The sequence below is a fragment of the Callorhinus ursinus genome, unplaced genomic scaffold, assembly GCF_003265705.2.
Source record: "Callorhinus ursinus isolate GAN/ISIS: 27379988/994484 unplaced genomic scaffold, GSC_fseal_2.0 scaffold11, whole genome shotgun sequence".
Classification (NCBI taxonomy): domain Eukaryota; kingdom Metazoa; phylum Chordata; class Mammalia; order Carnivora; family Otariidae; genus Callorhinus; species Callorhinus ursinus.
Genome location: NW_027397073.1, coordinates 19679818 through 19691846, shown reverse-complemented (window position 1 = coordinate 19691846; position 12029 = coordinate 19679818). Strand labels below are relative to the sequence as shown.

General features: G+C 37.3%; 1 protein-coding gene across 4 annotated transcripts in view; it reads left to right on the top strand.

Moving 5' to 3' along the window:
• RAB27B (RAB27B, member RAS oncogene family) overlaps positions 1 to 12029 on the top strand; it is a 140888-nt gene that overhangs the window by 24582 nt on the left and 104277 nt on the right. Inside the window, exon 1 of one of the 4 annotated variants that reach the window (XM_025886623.2) lies at positions 1154 to 1228. The exons of the other annotated variants lie outside the window; for them this stretch is intronic. The gene's annotated coding sequence lies outside the window, so the exon portion shown is untranslated. Of the gene's footprint in view, positions 1 to 1153; positions 1229 to 12029 lie in introns of those variants that run through there. 4 annotated transcript variants of the gene reach the window in all.

The window sequence follows — 12029 nt, the reverse complement described above, 5'->3', positions numbered from 1 at the left end:
CATTTTCAAATGGTTCTGAACCATCAGATGGAGATAGGACCTTCATTTCCCTTCCTTGTTTCTTCTGTTCTTTCAGTTGTCATTGAGAGAGCACCTATTCATGTTCAGGCAATATGGTTAAGACCAAAGGAACAAAGATGAATCCAAAACTGTCCTTGGTCACTCTCCCGAGGTAATAGTCTGGTTGAAAAGGGAGAGAAAGAACACAGTAAACACTATACAAGGCAATAAGGACTGTGAAAGCAGTATATACTGAGTACCGTGGAGGTATTCATAATTCACACTGTTTCTTTGAGTGCCAGATTCTGTCTAGCTGCTGAGGATACGGAGAACAATCGCTGAATTCAAGGAGCTTACATTGTAGACAAAGAGGAGGAGGAAGCTTAATTTTAATGATAGAACATTGCATGCACTACATAATATAGTCATTCAGAACACCAAATGCTGGTTCAGTTTTTCCAGACCCTATAATGTTGGGTTTTTTATTTTTTAGCATGGGAATCAACCACTCTGTCATTCAGAACTACCTGTTCAATGTGGCAAGTAAGGGAACGGCTCTTCACTCCAGAACTGTGTTGCTGGACAGATACCTACTCTGCCGCATTCTGGGCTGAATATATTTATGAGTCCAGACAGGGTGAGCTGCAGGCCACACTGTGATGTAAATGTGTCCAGTTTACCTTAGCACTTTGCCAGATACTCAGGTTAAATGAATGGATGAAGAAGGGAGGTGAAAGGGGAATCAATTACCAGGGTCAGTTGAGAGACTTCATTTTGGTTAAAAGAGGATGAATTTCCTGTCTCTATCACCTTAATTTTCAGAAATTTCTTTATTTCTAACTAATGTTTCGTACTTCGTGTAAGTAAAAAATGACTAGGGTAATCCTTACTCAGACAGTCCAATCAGATCCATCTGATACGGCCACCAGTGATAAGGGCGTCAAATAGGGTGGTTTCCTCAGTGGGCGCTAGGGGTCAGGGTAGAGCCAAGAATCAGATGGGCAGAGGGCCATGAGGCTCCTAGGCTACCTTAGGGGGAGCCCACACCCAGGAGTCCTGGTCTCAGAGCAGGAACAGGCAAAATCTCAGTTAAGAGCTGTACACAAAAATCAACACGTGAAGCATGAGCAGAGTAGGAAAGCAGACCTGTCACAAGTATTCAAAGGACACCAGAGTCAGAACAAAATAGAGATCCTGGAATCCCATGGATACCCGAGCTAATATCAGGGTAAGTTGGAACCAAAATTTGCAGATAAAATCAGAACTTTGTGGGGACAGGAGAGGAGGTATCGCTCTGCAACATCTGAGTGAGTTCTAACCCACTACAACTTGTCTGTTGGTTATTAATTAAAGGACTATTTCCTTATAACATTTGCAGTTAGTCATACCTTTTGACCCTAAGTTTTTCGTCTTAATTTGAAAGAGTGATGGATAGTATAATGATAAAAAAAGATAGCATGAAATTCAATCACCCTTTCCTGAGAAAGCTGTGAGTTATGTACTTTTATCAATTCCAGTATCTTTTTTTGTGTGTATGCCACTAAAAATGGAGTATGAACACATTGTATAAATGTAGCAGGGGCAATGTAATCTATTTCTGAGGAAGAGTGTTTTGAAGGCATAGAGACTGAAAAGGGTTACATACTTATTTTTCTTTGTAAATATTTAAGAACAAAATAGTGCTAGTTGAAATCATCCTGGTAATAAAGGAAAGTAATAGGTTTTATGGGGCCTGAAGCTTATAATTCTGGGGAAAGCCTCTTTGATTTGATTATAAGTTAATTAATTATGAATACAAAATTAGATATGGAAGCAAAGAATTATCTGAAATGACAAAAAAATCACAAGAAATTGTATCTTCTAAAACCTGAAAAATACAAGAAACAAAATCTAGATATATTTTTAATAATAAATTGACACTTCTATAATAACTTTGTTTTCCTATGTTTTTTTTTTTGGCTTTATGTTCTTTATATGATAAAGATTTGTAAGATTTTTTTAATGGAAAGAATAGAAAGATAATTCGATCTCAATTAGCATAATTGATCAGAATCTGTGAGTGTGCACAGGCTGGCCTGTATATACACATGCATGTAACTGACTGGTTATGTAGAAAAGATTTTTTTCAGCTTCACACCTTTTTTTTTTGGTAGCGTGATACAAATTTATAGAATTGTAAACAAACTAGGTTTCCTCATTTATGAGCTATAGTTTTTAAGGTATTTTAGGTTTTCTCGTGCAGTATCTAATCTTAAGTGCTGTTTCAATTGATGATATTTGGGGCACCTGGGTGGCTCAGTCGGTTAAGCGTCTGCCTTTGGCTCAGGTCATGATCCCAGGATCCTGGGATCAAGCCCCGCATCGGGCTCCCTGCTCAGCGGGGAGTCTGCTTCTCCCTCTCCCTCTGTCCCCCTGCACCGCCCCCCCGCTTGTGCTCTCTCTCTCTCTGTGTCAAATAAATAAATAAAATCTAAAAAAAAATTGATGATATTCATTTACCAGTTTGTCATTGATGTCCTTGTCGTAATGACATATTCTGAGTTTTGTGTTATACTTGTTGCCATCCATATTTTGTGTGAAATCTGAAAAAGAATTTAAATCTTTTTCCAGTGTTCATGGATTTGTACCTCTTCACTAATTAAATTATCCAACTGTGAAGAGCGTTGATTCATTACATCTCTTTAAAAAGGTATATTCTCAATAAATTATTGCTTTTGGCAGATAATTTTTTTAATCTGATGTTTTGTTACAGTCCTCTTCTTGATACTTGATTGATTTCATCATGGTCATTATCACTTTTACTTAATTTTCGGTTATTTTTTATGTTAATATTCTCTCAGATCTCTCCTGTTAAGGATATTAAAGAAACTGCTTTTCATGTATATGAAATCGGGACTTTGTAAATACTCAGGCCATGTAAAATGGCCAGTTTTCAACTCAACATTCCCTTGTCATATGCTCCAAATACTCCTGGCCATTTATATATGTCTGATAGGAGAGGAAACGTGACAGAGGAAAATTCATAATGGAAATTGACAGTGTTCTTAATCAGTGGCAGTGAAAGTATCACATTTTTGTACATTTAGCAAAAAAATACAATGTTTTGATTACCCCAGGCAAGTAAGGGGGCCTGAAATTTATGCTCCGTTGCATTTGTGGCAAATCTTCTTATGGATGACCCTTAACATATCACATATGCAATTTGTCTGCATATGAAGGTATGAGATATGACCCAATTATTTAATAATCTGGATGGCAGTAGGTAATGCACACAAAAAAATCATAATTTTCAATTGAGAAAGAAGTGATCCTGTAAAGTTTTTTTTGCAAGCAATTATATCTGCATGAGTATTTGTAAATACATTGATACAAGAAGTAGGGGAGAAAAACAGATACTTGGAGAACAATGAAATAAAAGCTATATATATCTCACACACATATACACAGAGTGACACAGAACTGGTTTAAACTACCACTAATGTGACCTGCTTTGAGATATGATGAAAAATACCAGCCAACCATAATTTGATGGTTCTAAACCCCAGATCTGGCATTTCTCTAAACCTTGCCATGCATGCTTACCATATTATACCTAGGAAAATCCACTCTAAATTGGACTATGAATCAGGAAGAATGTATGGGCTCTACCCTGACAAATAGCTATCCAGATTGTACCTTAAGCAGAGCAGAATCTCAATAAACATTGGCTGATTTTTACTGAATAGATACTTTTTTCAGGTACTATTATCTATTTTTTAAATTATTTATTTATTTATTTGACAGAGAGAGAGATCACGAGCAGGGGGAGTGGCAGAGGGAGAGGGAGAAGCAGGCTCCCGGCTGAGCAGGGAGTCCGATGAGGGGCTCAATCCCAGAACCCTGGGATCAAGGCCCTGAGCTGAAGGCAGATGCTTAACCTGACTGCACCCTCAGGCACCCCCTATTATCTATTGTTAAGTGCAGCCAGTGTGTCATTGTTTAGTAATCTGACTCTTCTAATATCTGTTTGCCCAAAGCTTGTGTACGTAAACTTGACTCCTATCACTAAGCTCTCAATTTTGGCCTTGCTCTTTTTCTATATTTTCCAGCTGAACAGTATTGCTTCAAGTTATGTAAGATCAATGAAGGTGGTTATTAATATCATCTAAAATGTACATATGAGCCAAGAATAAAACATAAAGCACATCTGAACAAGAAATGATTCTTTTTCGTAATGTTCAGTAGATTAAAAGCTTTTGGACATTTAAATCAAATTATTGTGCCTGCCAAAAATAAATTTAAATTTTGTGTTAACTCAGATTGTTCCACTGGTAAATGTAAAAGCTCTGAACTTCTACATGTAGCTCACCTGTTTGAATGATTTGATCCAAAATAAAATTTAGTGCCTAAAAACTCTGGTTATTATTTTAGTTAAACATATATGATCCTTTCAAAATTTCCTTTATACTTTTGATTTGTGTTTTTCCCTAACATCAAGTTGGCTTTCTTGAACGCTCTCCTCAAAGTGTTCGTTTGATTATTTATCAAATTTTCTTCTGCCCTCCTCTACCCCCTACAAAGAAATAACAATGCCACCTTCTTCAGAAAGGATGGCATGCTGTAGGAAACCCAACACAAATCAAGAATTGTACTTTTCTGTCACTAATCTTGTCTTCCTTTGGAACAGGAAGAAATCCTTCTGCGAAATCAGTTGTGACTCAATGAGTGTGGAATCTTCCCTTTCTCTGGGGAAGGGGAAAGGATTTTGGTTAGAACAAAAGAACTATTTTTGAAGAATCTGGTGAATGTTAAGTGTAAGATTAATGGATGTCTTGTAACCTAAGTTTTTTTCTTGTGTTTTTCCAGGCAATTCTTTGCCCTCTATTAGATAATAACCAAGTATTCTTAAATCCAGTTTCTAGTTGGAGACATGACAATTAAAATTGTTGTCAATTCCCTGGTCATTTGATTCAGAAACTGCCTTCACTGTAATTTATAGAACAGGTACATATGTGGATAATTTCTAAAGAATTCCATTCAATTTACCAAATACTTATGAAAACCATTATGTGTATGGTATTGTGTTAATAACTGGATGATATGAAAATAGAACAGATAAAATTTTACCTTCGAGGAACTGACAGCTCAGTAAAGGAAATTAAATAAGCATCCAAATAAATATAGTACAAAATTCAATAAGAGAAATAAGTAAAATGTGCTATAAACAAATAATAAGAGGGGCACCTGAGTGGCTCAGTTATTAAGCGTCTGCCTTCGGCTCAGATCATGATCCCAGGGTCCTGGAATCGAGCCCCACATCAGGCTCCCTGCTCGGGCGGGAAGCCAGATTCTCCCTTTCCTGCTCCCCCTGCCTGTGTTCCCTCTATCACTGTGCCTCTCTCTGTCAAATAAATAAATAAAATCTTTAAAAAAAACAAATAAGAGGGAAAATATATGTCAAGTTTGGGAAGAATCAGGAAAGACTTCATGAATGAAGGATTATCTGAGATGGGCCTCAAAGGTTGGGAGATCAGTAGACCAAGCAACCTCTCTTGAGCTTGCAAATGACCAAAAACAAATAAAAAACAGAGAAAAACAATATAGCCAAGGGACCCTGTTGCATTCTAATACTAATTTTTTCCCTTAAGTTCATTCTGTATCACTCTGGACAAACAAATTATTCTCATTTATCTTGTCCCTAAAATGAAGATATTGGACTGATGGTTCTAATGTGCTCTATAGTGTGCTGAAGTGGGGACAAATATCAAAGCAGCAAACAGGAGTTAGTGAGGGGTCACTAATTAGCTTTGTGTCACTTAACCTGCTCAGGCCTTGATGCCTCATTTTGAAGTGAGTTTGTGGGGGGTCAGAAGACTTCAAAATTCTCTCTGTAGCTCTGGAACTGTATAATTAAATACAAACCCAGCACCAGTTTCTTTTATCGTATTCTGACCAGAGGCAAGCAAACATTTCCTTTTCATTTCTTTATTGTGTATTCTATCAGTGAGTAGCACTGACCTTTGCACATAGTAGTTGGTCAATAAGCTCTTTATCAGATAAATTACTTATTATTAAGGTTTTCCCCCCAAGGTTTGTGTCTTTGGCATTCATTTGAAACATATTCCTCTGTTTCTTCATTTTGCTTGACTCTCTGTGTTTATTTGTCTGTATTAGGCAAAATAGCTACCTCTCTCAGTCTGGAAGGAGTAGCCTTGTGTAGGAGACGAAACTTATAGTTCAACCTGGTCCTAGTTCTTGGTTGTCTCTCAAACCTTTGTGATTATCAAAGTGGCTTGATTTATTCTTGATAGATCATAGTTTTTGAGGGTATGCCAAGACCTGTCAGTGTTCTAAAAGGAGGGATCTCATTTAGGCTGATTGGAAGCTGGATCCTCAGACAGCAACTTTTAAAGTGTGCAAATATGTACAGTCCTATGTAACTATCATTGTAAACCCTGCTGATCTTGCTGAACTGTAAACCACCTGGTCCGGAGATGCCCCTTAGGAACAAATATGTTGAGATTAAACAACATGCTCCTGAACAACTGGTGGGTCAACAACAACACCAACAAAAAAATCGAAGGAGAAATAAAACCATTTTGAGACAAATGAAAATGGAAATATATCAAAATCTGTAAGATGCAGCAAAAGCAGTTCTAATAGGGAAGATACAGTCCTACACCAAGAAATAAAAAAAATCTCAAGTAAACAATCTAACTTTAACCTAAAGGAACTAGAAAAAGAATAACAAATGAAGTTCATAGTTAGTAGAAAAGAAAGGAAATAACAAAGATCAGAATGGAAATAAATGTAATAGAGACTAAACAGACAATAAAAAAGATCAATGAAACTAAGAGTTGGTTCTTTGAAAAAATAGACAAAATTGATAAATCTTTAGCTAGACTTGCCAAGAAATAGAGAGAGGGCTCAGATAAGTAAAACTGTAGTTAAAAGAGAAGTTACATGATCCCAGGAGCCCCGCATTGGGCTCCCTGCTCCACAGGAAGCCTGCTTCTCCCTCTCTGGCTCACTCCCCCTGCTTGTGTTTCCTCTCTCGCTGTGTCTCTCTCTGTCAAATGAATAAATAACATCTTTTAAAAAAAAACTTACAACTAATATCACAGAAATAGAATCATAAGAGACTACTATAAACAATTATACACCAATAAATTGGACAACCTAGAAGAAATGGATAAATTCCTAGAAACATACAAAAGATAGTCTCTTGAATAAATGGTGTTGGGAAAATGGGACAGCCACATGCAAAAGAATGAAACTGGACCACTTTCTTACACCACACAGAAAAATAAACTCAAAGTGGGTTAAAGACGTGAACGTAGGACCTGAAACATAAAAATCCTAAAAGAAAACATAGAAAGTGAGCTCTTTGGCATTGATTGGTATTGGTGATGAATTTTTGGATCTGACTCCAAAATCAAAGACAACAAAAGCAAAAATAAACAAGTAGGAGTACACCAAACTAAAAAGCTGCACGGGGCGCCTGGGTGGCTCAGTTGGTTAAGCAGCTGCCTTCAGCTCAGATCATGATCTCAGGCTTCTGGGATCGAGCCCCATGTCAGGCTCCCTGCTCAGCAGGGAGTCTGCTTCTCCCTCTCCCTCTGTGCTCTCTCTCCCTTTCTCTCTCTCTCTCTTTCAAATAAATAAATAAAATCTTAAAAAAAAAAAAGCTACTGCACAGCAAAGAAAACCATCGATGAAATGGAAGGGTAATGTATTGCACGGGAGAAAATATTTGCAAATCATCTATCTGATAAGGCGTTAATATCCAAAATATATAAAGAACTCATACAATTCAAGAGCAAAAATAAATAAATAAAAATTAAAAAAAAAAGCCAGTCTGATTTAAAAATGGACAGAGGATCTGAATAGACATTTTTCCAAGCAGGACATACAGGTGGCCAATGAGCACATGAAAAGATGTTCAACATCACCCTCATCAGGAGAATGCAAATGAAAAACCACAATGAGATATCACCTCATACCTGTTAGAATGGCTATTATCAAAAAGACAAGAAATAGTAAGTATTGGCAAGGCCTCAGAGAAAAGGAACCCTTGTGTACTGTTGATAGAAATGTAAATTGGTGCAGCCACTATGGAAAACAACAGGGAGGTTTCCCACAAAATAAAAAATAGAGCTACCATATGATCTAGAAATTCTATTTATCTGAAGAAAAATGAAAACACTAATTCAAAAAGATATATATACCCCTATGTTCATTGCAGCATTATTTATAATAGCCAAGATATGGAAACAACCTGAGCCCATTGAAGGTTGAATGGAGAAAGAGGATGTAATACACACACACATACACAAACAATGGAATACTAAGCTATAAAAAAAAAAATCTTGCCATTTACATGGATGGACCTTGAGGGTACTATGCTAAGTGAAATATATCATACAGAGAAGACAAATACCATATGATTTCACTTATATGTGGAATCTAAAAAACAAAGCAAATGAAGAAACAAAACAAAACCCATAGATAAAGAGGAAAGAATGGTGGTTGCCAGGGTGGGTAGAATGGGGGTCTGGGAAAAAATGGGTGAATGGGGCAAGAGTTATAAAACTTCAAGTTATAAAATTAATAAGTCATGTGGATGTATTGTACAACATGGTGACAACAGTTAATAATATTGTAGTGCATATTTGAAAGTTGCCAAGAGAGTAAATCTTAAAAGTTCTCATCACAAGAAAAAAAATTTTGTATGTATGGTAATGGATGGTAACTGGACTTTATTATGGTGATTGCTTCACAGTGTATGCAAATATTGAATCATTATGTTATATGCCTGGAATTAATATCTTATTATGTCAATTGGACTTCAATTAAAAAAAAGACTTATAATAAAGATATTTCTAATTAGCTACTCACAAGCTGCTGTCAGATCAGTGTTTTTTTTTCAGTGAAAGGAAGTGATATCCATACTATAATGCCTTTCATGAAGTATTAGGAGGGTGCCATGTTTGGAGGGACAGTGAATGTCTTTAACTAGAGCCCTGAGTTCTCTTATGAGAGGAGGATAAAGCTTGAGAGTTAGATGAAAGGTCCTTGGATGCCAATCTCAGAACATGGAAGAATATTCTTTAGGTAATAAATAACAAGAGACCATTTTCGGATCAATAAGAAAGGTCCATAGAGAGGCAATTGTTAAATAAGGGGTTTACTAGGTCTTGATTTTATACTGAATACTGAGAAATTTGCTTGAGGATCTGATACTGCAATGGGAATAATTTATAGTATTTCATTTCCTTTATTTTCCCTGCCTGTCCTGTCTCCCTGAGGTTATAGCTTGGGAACTAAATCAAGATTTCAGCTGAAACTGTTACCAAAGCACTTAGAAGTTCATATTATTTCTCATTATTATTTTTCCAGCTAAGCCCAACTCCTAAGGCTCTTTAAGTTGTGAAGTCTGCTTTCTTCTTAGATGCGTGAGGTCAGTTTTCTTCCCTAAAGAGAAATATTTCCACGCAAATAGATGCAGTGAAACAGAATACAGAGTTGTTTTGGTTCTAGGGTTTGCATAAGAAATGTAATACATTTATCCATCCCTGTCATGTGACTGTATTTCCTGTTCTCAGAACAATTTACTTTTGACCTTTGTCAGTTTCAACAACATGGGTTTGGGGCGCCTGGGTGGCTCAGCCATTAAGCGTCTGCCTTCGGCTCAGGTCATGATCCCAGGGTTCTAGGATTGAGCCCCACATCGGGCTCCCTGCTCAGCGGGGAGTCTGCTTCTCCCTCTCCCACTCCCCCCTGCTTGTGTTCCTGCTCTCACTAACTCTCTCTCTGTCAAATAAATAAATACAATCTTAAACAACAACAACAACAACATGGGTTTGAACTATATGGTCCATTTGTACACGGATCTTTTTTCGATAAATACATTATGGTATTTTAGATGCATTATCTCTTCCTTATGATTTTCTAAAGGACCTTTTTTCCCCTCTAGTTTGCTTTATGTAAGAACATCGTATATAATAGATATAACATATAAAATACTTGTTGACTATTTATGTTAAGCTTCTGGTCAACAGTAGACTATTAATAATTAAGTTTTGGGGGAGTCAAAAGTTATACCTGGATTTTCAACTGAATGTAGTTGGTGTCCTTAACCCCTGTGTTGTTCAAGAGTCAACTGTGTTTATTTTTAGAATTTTGCTTTATTTGAATTGCAACAAAATATATTATCATAAGCATACTTAATAAAAAACATCAAATAAGAACCACCAAATATTAAAAACTGGAAAAAGGCTCCTACTTCCTCTGCCTGGATACAGTTATTTGTAAATCATAATTTGGGTTTATGTCTCTATTTAGGCAATAACAACTACTGAGCTGCCACATGACTCTTTCTATTCCAGACGTCAATGCTTCTCATATATATATATATATATATCAGTGAAGAAGAAAAACCCAATAATTAATAATCCTACATATCAATAAATCCCACTGGTTCTATTAAAAATATACCTTGGAGTGCCTGGGTGGCTCAGTCGTTAAGCTTCTGCCTTCGGCTCAGCTCATGATCCCAGGGTCCTGGGATCGAGCCCTGCATCGGGCTCCCTGTTCTGCGGGAAGCCTGCTTCTCCCTCTCCCACTCCCCCTGCTTGTGTTCCCTCTCTTGTGGTCTCTCTCTCTCTGTCAAATAAATAAATAAAAATATTTTTTAAAGAATGTGTCTCATAGGACCACTCCTCACCACCTCCATGTTACCAACTGAAGGCACATGATCCCACAAATGGATTTTGACATCTCAAGGGTCTCCGTGCTTCTCCCTTGCTCCCTGCAATGGGTTTAATTATTGTCTACCACAAATTTATGCCCACCCAGAACCTCAGAATGTGACCTTATTTGGACTAGGATCTTCACAGAATTAATTAAGGTGAGGATTGAGATGAGACTCTCCTGGATTAGGGTGGGTCCTAAATCCAATGAGTGTGTCCTTATGAGAAAGAGAAAAGGAGAAGACACAGAAACACAGAGAAGGAAATGTGAAGTTGGAGGTAGATATTAGAGCCATGTATCTACAAGCCAAGGAGTGCCAAGGTTTGCCACCAATCACTAGAAGCTAGGAGAGAGCCACAGGATGGTGACACCTTGATTTTAGACTTGTGATAAATCTGTTGTTTTAAGCTACCCAGATTGTGATAATTGATTATGGCTGCCCTAGGAAACTAATACACTCCCTAACAGTCTGCCCTTATTTCCTTCTACTCTTTTCTTGCTCACTCAGCTTCAGCTCATTGGCCTCTTTGCTCATCCTTTAACAACCAAGATACAGTTATGTCTTGAGCCTTTATACTTGCTAGTCTCTTTCTTGGGAATAGTAGTCCCTCAGATGTGTGCATTTCCTTAAGTGCTTTGGTCAAAGATTACTTTATCCTTGAGGTCTTCCTTGATTGTCTTATTAAAATTGCTCATCTCTGAAGGACTTATGTGCGAGAGCTGAAACTGTAAAAATCTTGGAAGAGAACATAGGCAGTAATCTCTCTGACATCGGCTGTAGCAACACTTTTCTAGATATGTCTCCTTACACAAGGGAAACAAAAGCAAGAATAAACTACTGGGACTACATCAAAATTAAAAGCTTCTGTACAGCAAAGGAAACTACCAACAAAACTAAAACACAAACTACTGAATGGGAGACATATCCATCCAATAAAGGATTGGTATCTAAAAAATATAAAGAGGGTGCCTGGGTGGCTCAGTTGGTTGAGTGACTGCCTTCGGCTCAGGTCATGATCCTGGAGTCCTAGGATCGAGTCCCGCGTCGGGCTCCCTGCTCAGCAACTCCCTGCTTCTCCCTCTGACCTTCCCTCTCTTGCTCTCTCTCTACCATTCTCTCTCTCTCAATTAAAAAAAAAAAATCTAAAAAATATAAAGAACAAAAAACCCCCCAAATAATCCAATTAAAAATGAGCAGAAGACATGAACAGACATTTCTCCAAAGAAGGCATACAGATGGCCAACAGACACATGAAAAGATGCTCAACATCATTCATCAACAAGGAAATGTAAATCAA